Source organism: Suricata suricatta, chromosome 3 (genome assembly GCF_006229205.1).
Source record: "Suricata suricatta isolate VVHF042 chromosome 3, meerkat_22Aug2017_6uvM2_HiC, whole genome shotgun sequence".
Taxonomy (NCBI): domain Eukaryota; kingdom Metazoa; phylum Chordata; class Mammalia; order Carnivora; family Herpestidae; genus Suricata; species Suricata suricatta.
This window is the reverse complement of record NC_043702.1, coordinates 132,296,992-132,310,817: the sequence shown is the minus strand read 5'-3', so window position 1 is coordinate 132,310,817 and position 13,826 is coordinate 132,296,992. Positions and strand designations below refer to the sequence as shown.

General features: G+C 37.9%; 1 protein-coding gene and 1 non-coding gene across 5 annotated transcripts in view; one reads left to right on the top strand and one right to left on the bottom strand.

Moving 5' to 3' along the window:
* Positions 1-13,826, top strand: part of RGL1 (ral guanine nucleotide dissociation stimulator like 1) — a 241,101-nt gene that overhangs the window by 12,536 nt on the left and 214,739 nt on the right. The gene's annotated exons all lie outside the window — the stretch shown is intronic.
* Positions 3,955-4,061, bottom strand: LOC115288761. The gene has a single exon (XR_003907165.1). It is a non-coding gene; the product is annotated as a U6 spliceosomal RNA (small nuclear RNA).

The following is a 13,826-nucleotide window of genomic DNA, read 5'->3' as shown; positions in this document are numbered from 1 at the left end:
TGCTGTTGTACCATTATGATTGGGTCACTGTACCTATGTCACAATTTCTTGTAACTCCCCCTTCCCAAACCCCAGAAAAACCCTACTCAGCCCTTGCTCGGGGCTCTCAGCACGGATCCACTGCATTGGTGAAGGCTGTGAGACCGAACTTAGGCCCGGTGAGCCTAAGCCGTAATAAACCTGCCCTTTGCTTTTACATGCGTGCCTCGGTCTCCCTGGCGGTTTCTGGTTTTGGGGTGATATTAAAATCTTGGGCATTACAACAGCATCTTTGATTCTAGAACGTACTGATACATATCCATAGATTAGAAACCTCAGGATTCATCATCTCTCTTCATTGAGACTCTTAAGGAGTGGGGAGGAGACAAAAAAGAAAGGCATTATTACACCTTTATCTGTTTCATAGATCTGAGGCAATAGGTTAACAGTGCAAGTTCTGGAAACGACTGCCTTGTTTCAAATCTGGGCTCTGTCACTTACCAGCTTAGTGACTTTCTGCAAGTTGTTTGAAGTCTGGGAGTCACAGCTATTTTTTTTAATGTTTTATTTATTTTTGATACAGAGAGAGACAGAGCATGAGAGGGGGAGGAGCAGAGAGAGAGGGAGACACAGAACTGGAAGCAGGCTCCAGGCTCTGAGCTAGCTGTCAGCACAGAGCCTGACGCGGGGCTCGAACCCACAAACATGAGATCTGACCTGAGCCGAAGTTGGAGGCTTAACCGACTGAGTCACCCAGGCGCCCCCATAGCTTTTTTGTCTGTAGAATGAGGATAAGAATAGTATCTACCTCCTAAGATTTTCTCAAGGACTGAATGATGTGGTCAATATAAAATGCTTTATTATGTGCCTGGCACATATGAAGGACTCAGTAAATATGAGCTCCCAGTAGTGATAGTACAAATCCCAGGATTATCTAGATGGCTCTAATTAATGAAAGCCTAAAGAAACAAGCATGGGTTTTGCAATTTGTTCATAATGTTCTTCCTTTGTCTTTTCTGAATGACATTATCTAATTATCTGCATGGGTTTTGAGTGTGCCTGCATTTAAATTCAGCTATTGCTTCAGATCATTGGCAGTAAATTGGAGGTAATTATCCTTTTGGGAATGGGATCTTGGGGTCTCTTTTGCTTAAGGGTAGAGATTTCTTGTAGGAATGCCACTTGATTATTCTTTGGGTTGTGGACACTTATTGCCGTTTGAGAGTTGTATTTCCAGTGGGTGGGTCTTGTTGGAACATTTTGGAAAATTTACCATTCTGGAAAGCACATATGGTCCTTTAGGATATTTCAAATAAATAGTTTCTGAGATGTTAAACCACAAAACTTGAGATCTTTTAAGTTTTGTTTTGTTTTTCCTTTAAGCAAAAATTTCTGTTATCATTATTCCCAAAGAGCAACCGAGGGCATTATAATATAGCTTTAAGAACATTAAAATTTTTTTTTTAATATTTGTTTATTTTTGAGAGAAAGAGACAGAGTGCAAGAGAGGGAGGGGCAGAGAGAGAGACACAGAATCTGAAGCAGGCTCCAGGCTCTGAGCTGTCAGCACAGAGCTCGACATGGGGCTCAAACTCAAGAACCGTGAGATCATGACCTGAGCTGAAGTCAGATGCTTAACCAACTGAGCCATCCAGGTACCCCTAGTTTTAAGAACATTAAAAAACACTTTTGTTATAAAATATTACATATTACTTGTAGAATATTTTTTAAAATACTGATACTTGAAGGGAAAAATAAAAACTCATGCCAATGTGTCTCAGTTTACATTTCTGAAACTGTTAACATGTCTCCTGCCTCCAGTCTTTTGCTACATGTGTTCATTATGCACGACATAAATAAAACATGTTTTATACTTTGCTTTTTCACTTATGTCATTAGCATTTCCCCATGTTATTAAAAATTCTTCAAAAAACAATATACATGGCTAATTAGTATTTTATTACACAACTAATATGTAATAAAATATTCGGGGGTTTGCCTCTTTTATTATTATAAATAACACTTTGATGAACATTTCTGTAAATTGTATTTTTCCTTTCTCTAATGTAGATTACTAAAAGTTGTATAGGCTCAAGCTTTGTCATTGATTCTTGGGAAGGTGTTCCAATTTTATATCATTCTCTCAGTGATGTTTATCATTTAACATTTCCTTTACTGATTTGAGAAGTGAGCATCAGTATCCCTTTGTGGTTATAATTTGTACCTTTTCAATTCCTGGTGAGGCTGAATATTTTCAGTATTTCTGTAGTATTTATTCGCCTGTGAAATACATTTGATTCCTAATCCCCCTTTTCTGAGATGTTCCTGATTGATTTGTAAGAACTTTTTTTAAAGTTTACTTATTTATTTATGGGAGGGAGGGAGAGAGAGAGACAGCATGAGTGGGGGAGGGACAGAGAGAGAAGGAGACAGAGTATCCAAAGCAGGCTCCAGGCTCTGAGCTGTCAGCACAGAACCTGACACCTGACACGGGGCTCAAATTCACAAACTGTGAGATCATGACCTGGGCCAAAGTCAGACACTTGACTGACTGAGCCACTCAGGCGCTCCAAGAACTCTTTATGTATTAAGAATATTAGTTGTTTTAATTTTTGCAAGTATTTCATCTCGTTTATAGAGTCATTTAATTATGCTGATGGCATTTTAAATTATATCAAATTTTACATTTTTATATGATCTAGTCTTTACCCTTAAGATTTTTATTTTACTATTGTATTTAGAAAAGACTTTCCTATCAAAGAGGATTTAAATCCCTATATATTTTTCTAGAGTATATATCTTTTACCTTTAACTCTCTGTCCAGGCAGCAAAATGGACAAGTAGAAAATTTTAAAGAGATAAACTGGCCATTACAAAACAAATAAAATGTATTTATCATTTTCCGAAATGTAATTTGTCATTTCAGAAGTACTTTTTACAAGCTTTCATATGGAAGCACTTTGACCAACTTCTTTTTTTCTCAACCCTTGTCACCTTTGTCCCTGTTCTTCTGGTGCAGCTGAAGCCTGCAGAACTCCTTTGCTAATTCTGACCCGAGAGGAAAATATTTTAGGGGCCCAGGCTTGCTGTAGATGGAGTGTTACTTTACCTATGTCACCACTATCCTAATGGCTTGTGTCGGCAGTAATTCTGGATACCACGAAATTCCAGGTTTCTCCTAATCTCTTATCATGTCAATTTAATCCATAAGAGTAGGTATTTGCCTCAGTTTCCTCCTCAGTGCTACATTTTCCAGAAGCAACTGAATCCCTGCCCTGAGGTTCCCTAGACCTTGTATAACTTTTCCTCAGGGCTCTGCATTCTTCCTGCTTAGTCCTAGGCAAAGAATCCGTGACCTGGAGCCTGCCATTACCTCCTCTTGATCCTGAGCATTGTTTTCTCCCTGGGTTTCCTTCCCTTTCAGCCTTGTTCATCAGACTAGGTCTCTCTGAATATTAAACCTTGCTGAAACCAAGCCCAAAGTCTCACTTGCTCCTGAATACAGTGCCCTGGATGTGGTCTGCTGTTTGGTGGCACACCTGATGTCCACACACTACTAAATGACAATTTCAAGTCACCCATGATTTGGGTAAAATGTTATGGAAGAAATATCAAGAGTCCCTTTTCTGCCTTTGTGTTTTGGGGGTGGGTGGGAGGGCTAGAGTTAACTATATGTAATGGTCCCAGAATTACCCTTATGAGGAAGCAGAAGTCTTTTGTGTCTTTCAAAATAAACGCAGTATGGAAAGTCCTGATTGCTGTTCTAAGCACCCCTTTCTTTTCACTCCCTCTCCCACTTTAGCCAGGAATGGTGCATCCTTACTGTCTTTAAGGAGATCTTGAGGACTAGTGGCCTTGATATGTAAGGCTGGGACCTCTGGAGTTTCATTCTTGCTAAATGGCTTTTCAGTGTTGACCAACTGTGGTTCTCTATTGGCGAAGTCTTCATTTCTTACAGAAGGTCTTTTTTTTTTTTTTTAAATGAAATGTTTAATGAATTTGCGTGTCATCCTTGTGCAGGGGCCATGCTAATCTCCTCTGTGTCATTCCAGTTTTAGTATATGTGCTGCCAAAGTGAGCACCAGAGGGTCTTTCTGAGACTTCTTTGATCACCTTCATCTGAAGGGGAAGCAGGAAAGAATGCCTGCCCCCTTTGAACTCTTAGAGACTTTGTGGTGTTTATCATCAGTTTCCCACTGATCGCAGACTATCTTGTATTCCCCTTTGGTATCTGCCCTTTCATTCTCTCTCTACCAAGGCAGGGGCCTGCCCTGTTCAGCCCAGGGTCTACCTTATGAATCTTAGTTGGCTTACAGGCCAGGTTGGCTAAGACTTGTCTCTCCAGCATCCTGTGTTCCTACTAGCTGGTCCATTTCTGCCCCCCTCCCTGCCCTGCATTGGCTGTGCTTGGGAAAGGCATGCTCCCCTCTGTAGGAGGAGATCTCAGGGCAACAAGCAGCAGAGATCTGCAGGACCCAGCTCCTTGCTTCTGGTTGTGAGTGGCCCCTGGATCGCAGCCCTGGGACGACAGCCTTCCTTAATTTAACATAACTGAGACATACATGAGGACAATCTGCTCTCTTTTCACCCAGCTAGGGTTTAGTGAGTACTGGTAAAGCACAGTTTGCACTGGAGTAATTGGAGAATGGAGTTTGCCCTTCCCAATCTGTGCACAATCTGTTAGCAGCTAAAAACAAATGTTAGCAGTTATAATTACCATCATTTTGTCTCCAGGCTTGGATCACATTCCAGGTGTTCTAGAAGATGGTCCATTTCCTTTCTTTTTCTCTTCTAAGTACCATGCCCTGTTTCAGGTGGCCCCAGAGGGCAATTGTGCTGTAAATCTTCCCTTCCTGTATTGGTTCAGGACTCTTTCGCAGTTTGTGTCTAGCAGTTCCTTTGGACTTTGCTGTCCCAAGTTAGAAAGACCTTGCTGAGGTGTGGCTGCCTCTAAGAACACTGTTGAATTGGTGCCATGGTAACGTTTGCAAAGCAGCTACTGCTAGGATACGGCTCTGACACTTATTACTTTATTTGCATTTCAAACCACCTGTTCCGAAGATGAAAATATACATGAATGCATATTCCAGTCTGGATATAAAGCATACTATCTGACTATTTAAGTGAACGTCTTGGTTTTTTTTTTTTTTTTTTTTTTTTTTTCCCCTCCCTCTGGCTGTAAGAATCAAGCTCTAAAGTCATGCTCTTCAATGTCTTTGTCCTGATTCAGAATAAATGCCAGGCCTCGTGTGTGGATACGATTTGTTGGTTCTGTTGCCCGTGGAGGCACGAGGGCCTTTTCTTAGGAGCGGTGCCCTTTTGGGAGAGGGAGGCACCTATGGAAGGGAGCAGAGACTCTGAGTCTTCAAAGGGAGGCGCTTTTTACTATTAGGTCCACAGTCCCTGAAGGGAGAGCTCTTCAGTTTGTCCAAACCTGGCTTATTATGTGCTAGTCTGTCTCCTCTTACAAGTTCTCTGGGAGACCTTTCCTATTGGTATGGATGTGGTTCCCTCCAGCGTAAGGCAAACTTTGCCTCCAGATCAGTTGCGGCCCTTTCCCCGTAGTTAACGGAAGAGCCACCCAGCCTTTGCTGCTTGGTTCCCTTGTCTCCTTTCAACTCCACACCATTTCCTAGGACATGATTCATTATCTGTGGTCACTCTCAATTATTCCCTCTTTCCTCTTAGGCCACTTGAAGGAGCCAGTGGTGATCACTGTTGTGTGTTTCCATTAGCTCTCACCAAAAAGTTCTCAGATATATCCTATTTGAGATATACTAGCATGTCAAGGATAATGGAGCACCTAGAAGGCTTCCTGCAGCAGTGTTACGACTCTTAACTGGTTCCTCCGTCAAACTCCCAGTCTCCACAACAGCAACTGTTTTTTCTCCTCTCGGGGTCTCTTTTTAGTTTAGATATTTTGTGTTGATCTCTGCTTTTTAATGGTCTCAGGTGTATTCACTAACTCGTCAGCTCGTTGTTTGTCAGTTACATTTTCTTCCATGCTTTTTTTTGGGTGCATGCTCACGACTGTATCCCATCCCTTCCCCATCATTGGCGGCTGATCATGCTGTTGTCATTCTCACCTCCTGCCTCCATTTTCATAGTACCTCCTAACTCAGTGAACTTGTAAATATAAAACCAAAATTTCATCTTTTGTTTAACATTAATAAATGACATCCCACTTAAAAATATTATCTTAAAAATGAGCCTCTATCCACTAGTATATTTACCAATTCATTTTAGGTAATTTTAGGGATGGGCAATCCCACATAGCCACCATTTTTAAAAACAGCTCTATTGAGGTATAATTGACAAGTAAAAATTGTGTATATTTGGGGTGTACAACTTGATCTTTAGATATATTTATACACTGTGAAATGATCGAATATCTATTACTTCATATAGTTATCTTTTGGTGGGCAGTGCTATGTGAGAACATTTAAGAGCTACCCTCAGCAAAATTCAAGTATGCAATATGGTATTATTAACTGTAGTCACCCATGCTATACATTAGATTTCTAGAACTTAGTCATCTTGTATAACTGAAACTTTGTACTCTTTGACCAACATTACTCCATTTCCCCTTTCCCCCAGCTCCTGGCAATCAACACTTTATGCTTCTATGAGTGTATTTTAAAAAGTTTTTATTAAAAAATTTTTTTACTGTTCATTCATTTGCTGGGGGCGGGAGGGACAGAGAGAGAGGGAAACACAGAATCCAAAGCAGGCTCTAGTCTCTGAGCTGTCAGCACAGAGCCTGATGTGGGGCTCAAATTCACAATCCGTGAGATCATGACCTGAGCTAACGTTGGATGCTTAACCAACAGAGCTACCCAGGCGCCCCTATGAGTGCATTTTAGATTCTACATATAAATGACATTATATATGTAGTGTGTGTCTTTCTGTTTCTGGCTTATTTCATGAAACATAAAGTCCGTAGGGTTCATCCACGTTGTGGCAAATGCCAGAATTTTTTTTTAAGGCTGAATATTTCATTGTATGTATATACCACATTCTCTTTAGTCATTCATCTGTGGACATTTAGGTTGTTTCCATATTTTGACTGTTGTGAATAATACTGCAATGAATATGGGAATGCAGATATTTCATTGAGATACTGACTCCAGTTCTTTTGGATAAATACCCAGAAGTGGGATTGCCAGAAGTGGTAGTTTATTTTTAATTTCTTGAAGAACTGCCATATTGTTTTCCATAATGGCTCTACCAATTTACATTCCCACCAGCAGTACCGAAGGGTTCGCTTTTCATCACCAACACTTGTTATCTTTTGTCTTTTTGATAATAGCCATCTGAACAGGTGTGAGGTGATATTTCATTGTGGTTTGGATTTACATTTCCTTAATGATTAGTGATGTTTGAGCACCTTTTCATATACCAGTTGGCCATTTGTATGTCTTCTTTTGAAAAATGTCTGTTCAGGTCCTTTGGCCTTTTTAAAATCAGATTATTTGGTTTCTTTTTGCTATCATATACTTTCCTTATATATTTTGGCTATTAGCCCCTTATGTTGTTTGCAAATGTTTTCTGCCACTCTGTAGGTTTCCTTTTCATTTTGTTGATTCAGTTTCTTTAGCCATGCAGAAGCTTTTAAGCATCAAGGTGTCCTACTTGTCTATTTTTGCTTTCAGTGCTTTCACTTTTGGTGTCATATTCAATAATTTATCACCAAGGCCAATGTCAAAAACCTTTCTCCTATGTTTTTTTCAGTAGTTTTATATAGTTTCAGCTTTTATGTTTGTCTTTAATGCATTTTGTGTTGATTTTTGTATATGGTGTCATATAAAGGTCTGGTTTTATTCTTCAGTATGAGCCACCATTTTTATTACATCTGTTGGGCATAGGAAAATTCCAGAGGAAGATCAACTTTGCACAGCTCCATTTAGATTGCACAGAATGATTTTGTAACTGAATCTAACCATAAGGAAATGAAGGACCTTGAACATGGGATTTTTTCTCACAATTCTTATGGCTAGGTTGACCTGCACAAGAAAGGAAAAACTCTGAAGAAATGTCTATTCCCCTAAATAGACTCCTTTCTTCTGTCTTCCTTTGTTACCTTGCCACTTTTCATCTTCATTCAGATGACTTATGATGTATGTTATCCATATCAAAGTAATATGGCATTATGATGAAAAAGTTTTACAAAGGTAAAACTCTCTTCCACTGGCATATATTGTTAAGAAGATCTTTACTCAGTTTAACGTTCCAAAAATTGTTTCTTATTTATGTTCTGGCATCCCACGTTGGGATACATCTAACTAAGATGGCCTGTAGGTTGCTAGTTACTGTCTGAAACCTGATTTTAATATTTGTTTTATTGCCATTTTTTCTTACTTTTATTTGAGTATACTGTACCCAATTAATCATATAATTCACTGCTTTCATAGCAGTTTGGTGGACACTGAATAATAATGCCCACATTCATGTAGCAGTAAGAGACTCTCTAAACTGAAGGAAAAAAGCAAGCATGAAATAAAAGAGGAACAGATAATTCAGTAGATTTGATGCAACCCACTAAGAAATTAGGTAGGAAAAATGGGATAAGACAAGTGTCACAGTTGAGAGGAAAAGGCAAAAAAGCAAAGGATGAATGTCTTAGCTTGGGATCAGAAGTGGAAAGGCCACATGGTGGCAGCACAGTCTTAACAGTGGGAAACTTTCTCTTGGACAACCATTAGTTTGCTAAAACCACATGCTTGCAGAATTCCTCCATGTTGGTTTCCCCCATTATCCTAGATAAACATCAACCTAGGATATGTTTAGATGTCCTAAATGTTTAGGATCAAAGGTAACCCGTACAACTTAAGTTGAGGAAAAGTGCAGGTAAAGGCACATCTTTACTCCCAGAATCTACACAGATGCTCTAGAAAAGCTTTCAGACTATCTGTGGGGGAAGGCCCAATGTAAGTTTATACACCATCAGAACACTAATCATTTTGTAAAATTCAGTGAAAGTGATTTGACAGAAAAATGAACAAAAAAGATGTAGAACTCATAAGCTCATTTTGAAAATAAGTCATTAAAAATATAAATAGAACAAAAGATCTAAAAGTGTTAAATCACATTTCATTAAGTTGAACGGGAATGCTTGTCCAGTTTTGCTTGTGTTGCTTGTGCTTTTGATGTCACATCCGAGAAATCATTGCTAAGACCAATGTTCTGAAGCTTTTCCTGTATATTTTCTTCTAGGAGTTTTATGGTTTCAGATCTTACGTTTAAATCTTTAATACATTTTGGGTTGTGTGTATGTGTCCCTGGTGTAGGAGAAGGGTCCAGTTTCATTCTTTTGCATATGGATATCCAGTTTTCCTAACACCTTTTGTTGAAGAGACCCTCCTTTTGCCATTGTGTAGTCTGGTCACCCTTATCAAAGATCATTTGACTGTATGGGTATGGGTTTATTTCTGGGCTCTCTATTTTGTCCCATTTGTCCATATGTCTATCTTTATGTAAATACAAACAGAACAAATATAGGAAAAAAGAATAAAAGTACCAAAAGTATACATGTTGTTTCTTGAAAGTGTGTGTACAGGTGACTAGTATAGAGGATCCCTGTTGCTATTATTATACTCTACAGTTATATTAAACAAAAAGTTTTTGAGGGATAGAATCTCTATATTTTTAATGTCCTTTATATACACATTTTATGAGCATCATATAGATCAACTTGTAAAATTTTTGTTGTGACCAACCAACTTGCTTCTTGCTTGTTACATCATGTAATCCAGGTCCAGTCGATGACAACACTATTTGCAGGATATAAAATATATCCAAACTGATTCTGTGTTTGTTTTGATAGCATTGTAATAGGGACCACCAGTTTCAAGAGGTATGCTGGTGGGAGTAGAGGAAGAGATTTTAAAGCAATTTCACAAGCTCAAGGTATTCATTTTTAGCAGTTTAAAAAAATCAAGCAAGTGATGGTGTATTTTCAAAATTCATTCGTAGCCAGTTCCAGCAATTTGTCCTATAAAGTTATATTAAATTTGTTACCTTTCAATGAAAGGACTAGTTCATGATTCCGTGAGTTTCCTATGCATAGATACTCCTTCAGAATTATTATGTGTGCACTGATGATAGTTGTGAAAATTATGAGATATGATATAACAATCTCTGGAAATTCTGCTGCTCCACATTTGTAATATTTATGTTGACTTTCAGTCATCTGTTATTGAAAAACGCTGATTTTCTTCCTTGTTTGAAAATATTCAGATTGTTAACATATGATTTCAGACAAATAGGCAACCAACTGTCTAATATACTTTATCTTTAAAAAGTTGGGCCCAAACTAGTTTCTTAGCCACAGTAACTTCTGAGAGTTTATTCAATAGTTCAAACATTCTATACAGAATACATTCTATATAGAATATACATTCTATATAGATAACCGTTGTCCCTAGCATGGAAAGCAGTTGTTCATGATCAGCATTCATATTATCACATAACCAGAATAGTTTCAAATGTAATACATTAGCCTTGATGTAATTCACAGTTTTTACTGTGTAAAAACACATTATTTCAGGTGATTTTTTTTCATAGTAAGATTTTCTCGATGAAGGAAATAGTGTGTTGCTTTGCATCCTGGCTCATATTCCTTAAACTGAGCAATTATTCTAGAACTTTCTCCAATGCAAGACTTAAACTCTAAATCACTTTTCTGATATAAATCACCCAGGGTCATCTATAACAGTTTCTAAATATTTACTCTTAATTTCTGTACTTATGTCATTCACCCTGGTGAACAATTTATAGATGCGCATAGGTTCACAGACTCAGCTTTGAATGACATTGTTTTCATATACTTCTTCTATTTCACTTGTCACTGTTAGGTAGTGATTTTACTTAACTGAGTTCACTGAGTTGTATTTAAGTTACTTCCTCTGGTTATCTTATAATATAAATGATAAAGAATTTAAGGGGCAACTGATTGGCTCAGTTGATTAAGCATCTGGCTCTTGATTTGGGCTCAGGTTATGGTCTCATGGTTCACGAGATGGAGCCCTACATTGGGCTCCGGGCTGAGAGAATCGAGGCTGCTTGGGATTCTCTCTCTCTCTCTGAAAATAAATAAATAGACATTTAAAAAATAAATGATAAGGAATGTAAATGAAAGTATCACTTTTTGAACAGAGATCAACACTTACTGAAAGCCTACTTTGTGCCAAAAATTTTACATGCTTTACATCCCTAAGAGGTGCATATTGCTACAATTTCCATTTTAGATGTAAGGAAACAGGTTCAAAGTGTTTAATGCTCAAGATGACATAGCTAGTTATTGGTAGAGATGGGAGTTGGACCCAGAGCACTCTAAAACTCCTTTTTAATACCATAATCCCTCCATCATATCCTACTTTTTGAGCAAAAAAAAAAAAAGTCACATTTATGATCTAGTCTTAAGATAAATGGGAAAATCAAATTTCAAAAGTGGGACAATGATAAAGTCAAGAAAGAGAAGCAAACATAGTAAAAGTGTGTCATAATGAGATGACAAACACAGCTGAAAAATGCTTCTGTCAGGAAGGGAGAACATTTTTTTAAACCAACTTTATTGAGGCATAATTTACACCCATTCTAAGTGTGCAGTTCTATGAGTTTTGACATATGTATATATTCATGTTACCACCATTACAATAAAAATATAAAACATTTCCATCAATCCCCAATTTTCTTTTTTTTTTTTTAATTTTAAAAATGTTTATTATTGAAATAGAACCAGAGCATGAGTGGGAGAGGGGCAGAGAGAGAGGGAGACACAAAATCTGAAGCAGGCTCCAGGCTCTGAGCTGTCAGCACAGAGCCCGATGCGGGTCTCGAACCCACAAACCATGAAATCATGACGTGAGCCGAAGTTGGACGTTTAATGGACTGAGCCACCTAGGTGCCCCCCAATCTCCAATTTTCCCTGGGTCCCTTCCTTCCCTGTCAATCACCCTTCTTTATGGCTCTAGGGAAGTATTATCTTTTTGCTGTTACTATAGATTAGATATATTTTTTTTCCAAGTTTCACCTACATGAAATCATAAAGTATGAATTTTAGCGTCTTTCACTTGTTGCTCGGCATGTTTTTGAGATTCACCCACATGACTGTGTATATCAGTAGCTTGTTACTTTTTAATATTGAGTGATATTTCATTGTATAGATATGCTATAATTGATTCATCGGTCGATGGACATTTGTATTGTTTCTAGTTTTGGGCATTTATGAAAAAAGGTGCTCCAAACATTCATGTCCAAGTCTTTGTGTGGACATATGTTTCTATTCCTCTTAGACAAATACTAACAGTAGAATTGAGAGGTAAATGCATCTCAACTTTCTAAGAACTGCCAAACTATTTTCCAAAGTAGTTTGTTGTTTTATATTCCCAGTAGCAACATAAGAGCATTCCAGTTACTCTACATCTTTGTCAACACTTGCTATTGTCAGTGAAAGGAAGCATTTGACATCAATTTAGAAAGACTAGTTTCTTTTTAGTCTGTCGTTTGACAGGAAGGGGGTAAACAGTGGTTGGGATTCTGTAGTACTTCTGTTTCTCATTTGCATAACTAACCTGCAATAAATCTTCAAGGGCACCATGCTTATCAAGAAACTTGATATATAGCTTCTCAGTGCTTTCAGCTCTTTTTGTGCCAGTTTCTTCCAAATGAAGTTGCCATTAGTGCTGAGCTGAGCTCAGACTAGAGTGTGTGGAAGCCAAGAGAAAATAGTATGGCCATAGACACAATAGGTAGAGCATATGGTGAGTTCTGAAAATCCTCCAAGTGCTTGCTGTTAAGAAGTCTGTTGTCAGTCTAATTGTTTCTTTGTAGATACTACCTTTTCTCTGGTGACTTTTAAGACAATTCCTTGCCTTTCCTGTTTTATAGTTTTAACATGTGGTTAGGTGTGGATTTAGTTTTTTTTCCTCCTGCTTGAAATCCAAATTTGGTGATTCTTATTTTTCATGAATTCTGGAAAACACTTAGCCATTATCTCTTGAAATATTTGTGTCCTCCATTTTCTTTTTTCTCTTTTTTTGGAACATTGATTAGTTATATATTGAACCTTCTTATAGAACTCTTAATTTTCTGCTGTAATTCCTATTATTCATCTGTCAGTACTGCATTCTGTGTATTTTCTCCAAATCAGTCATCAAGTTCTCTGCTTTTCTCTACACATCTGTTAATTTTCTGTTTAATCCACTTAAATTTGGGGTGCCTGGGTAGTTTAATTGCTTAAGAATTTGACTTTGGCTCAGGTCATGATCTCATGGTTCATGAGTTTGAGTCCTGCATCAGGCTCTCTGCTGAGATCCTCTGTCTCCCTCTCTTTCTGCCCCTCCCCCAGTTATTCTCTCCCTTCCTCTCTCTCTCTCTCTCTCTCAAAATAAATAAATAAACATAAAAAAGTATATATATACATATATATACACACATATATATGTATATATACAAAATCCACCTAAATTTAATCCACTTATGGTTTTTTTAAGTCACTGAATATAGAATGTCTTAAATTAACAACTCAGGCAACAACAGATGTTGGCAAGGATGTGGAAAAAGAGGAATCCTTTTGCACTGTTGGTGAGAATGCAAACTGGTGCAGTCACTCTGGAAAACAGTATGGAGGTTCCTAAAAAGAAAATAATAGAGCTACCCTATGACACAGCAATTGTACTACTAGGTATTTATCCAAAAGATACAAAAATGCTGATTCAAAGGGGCACATGCACCCCAATGTTTATAGCAGCGCTATCAACAATAGCCAAAGTATGGAAAGAGTCCAAATGTCCATTGATTGATGAGTGGATAAAGATGTGGTATATCTATACAATGGAATATTAATC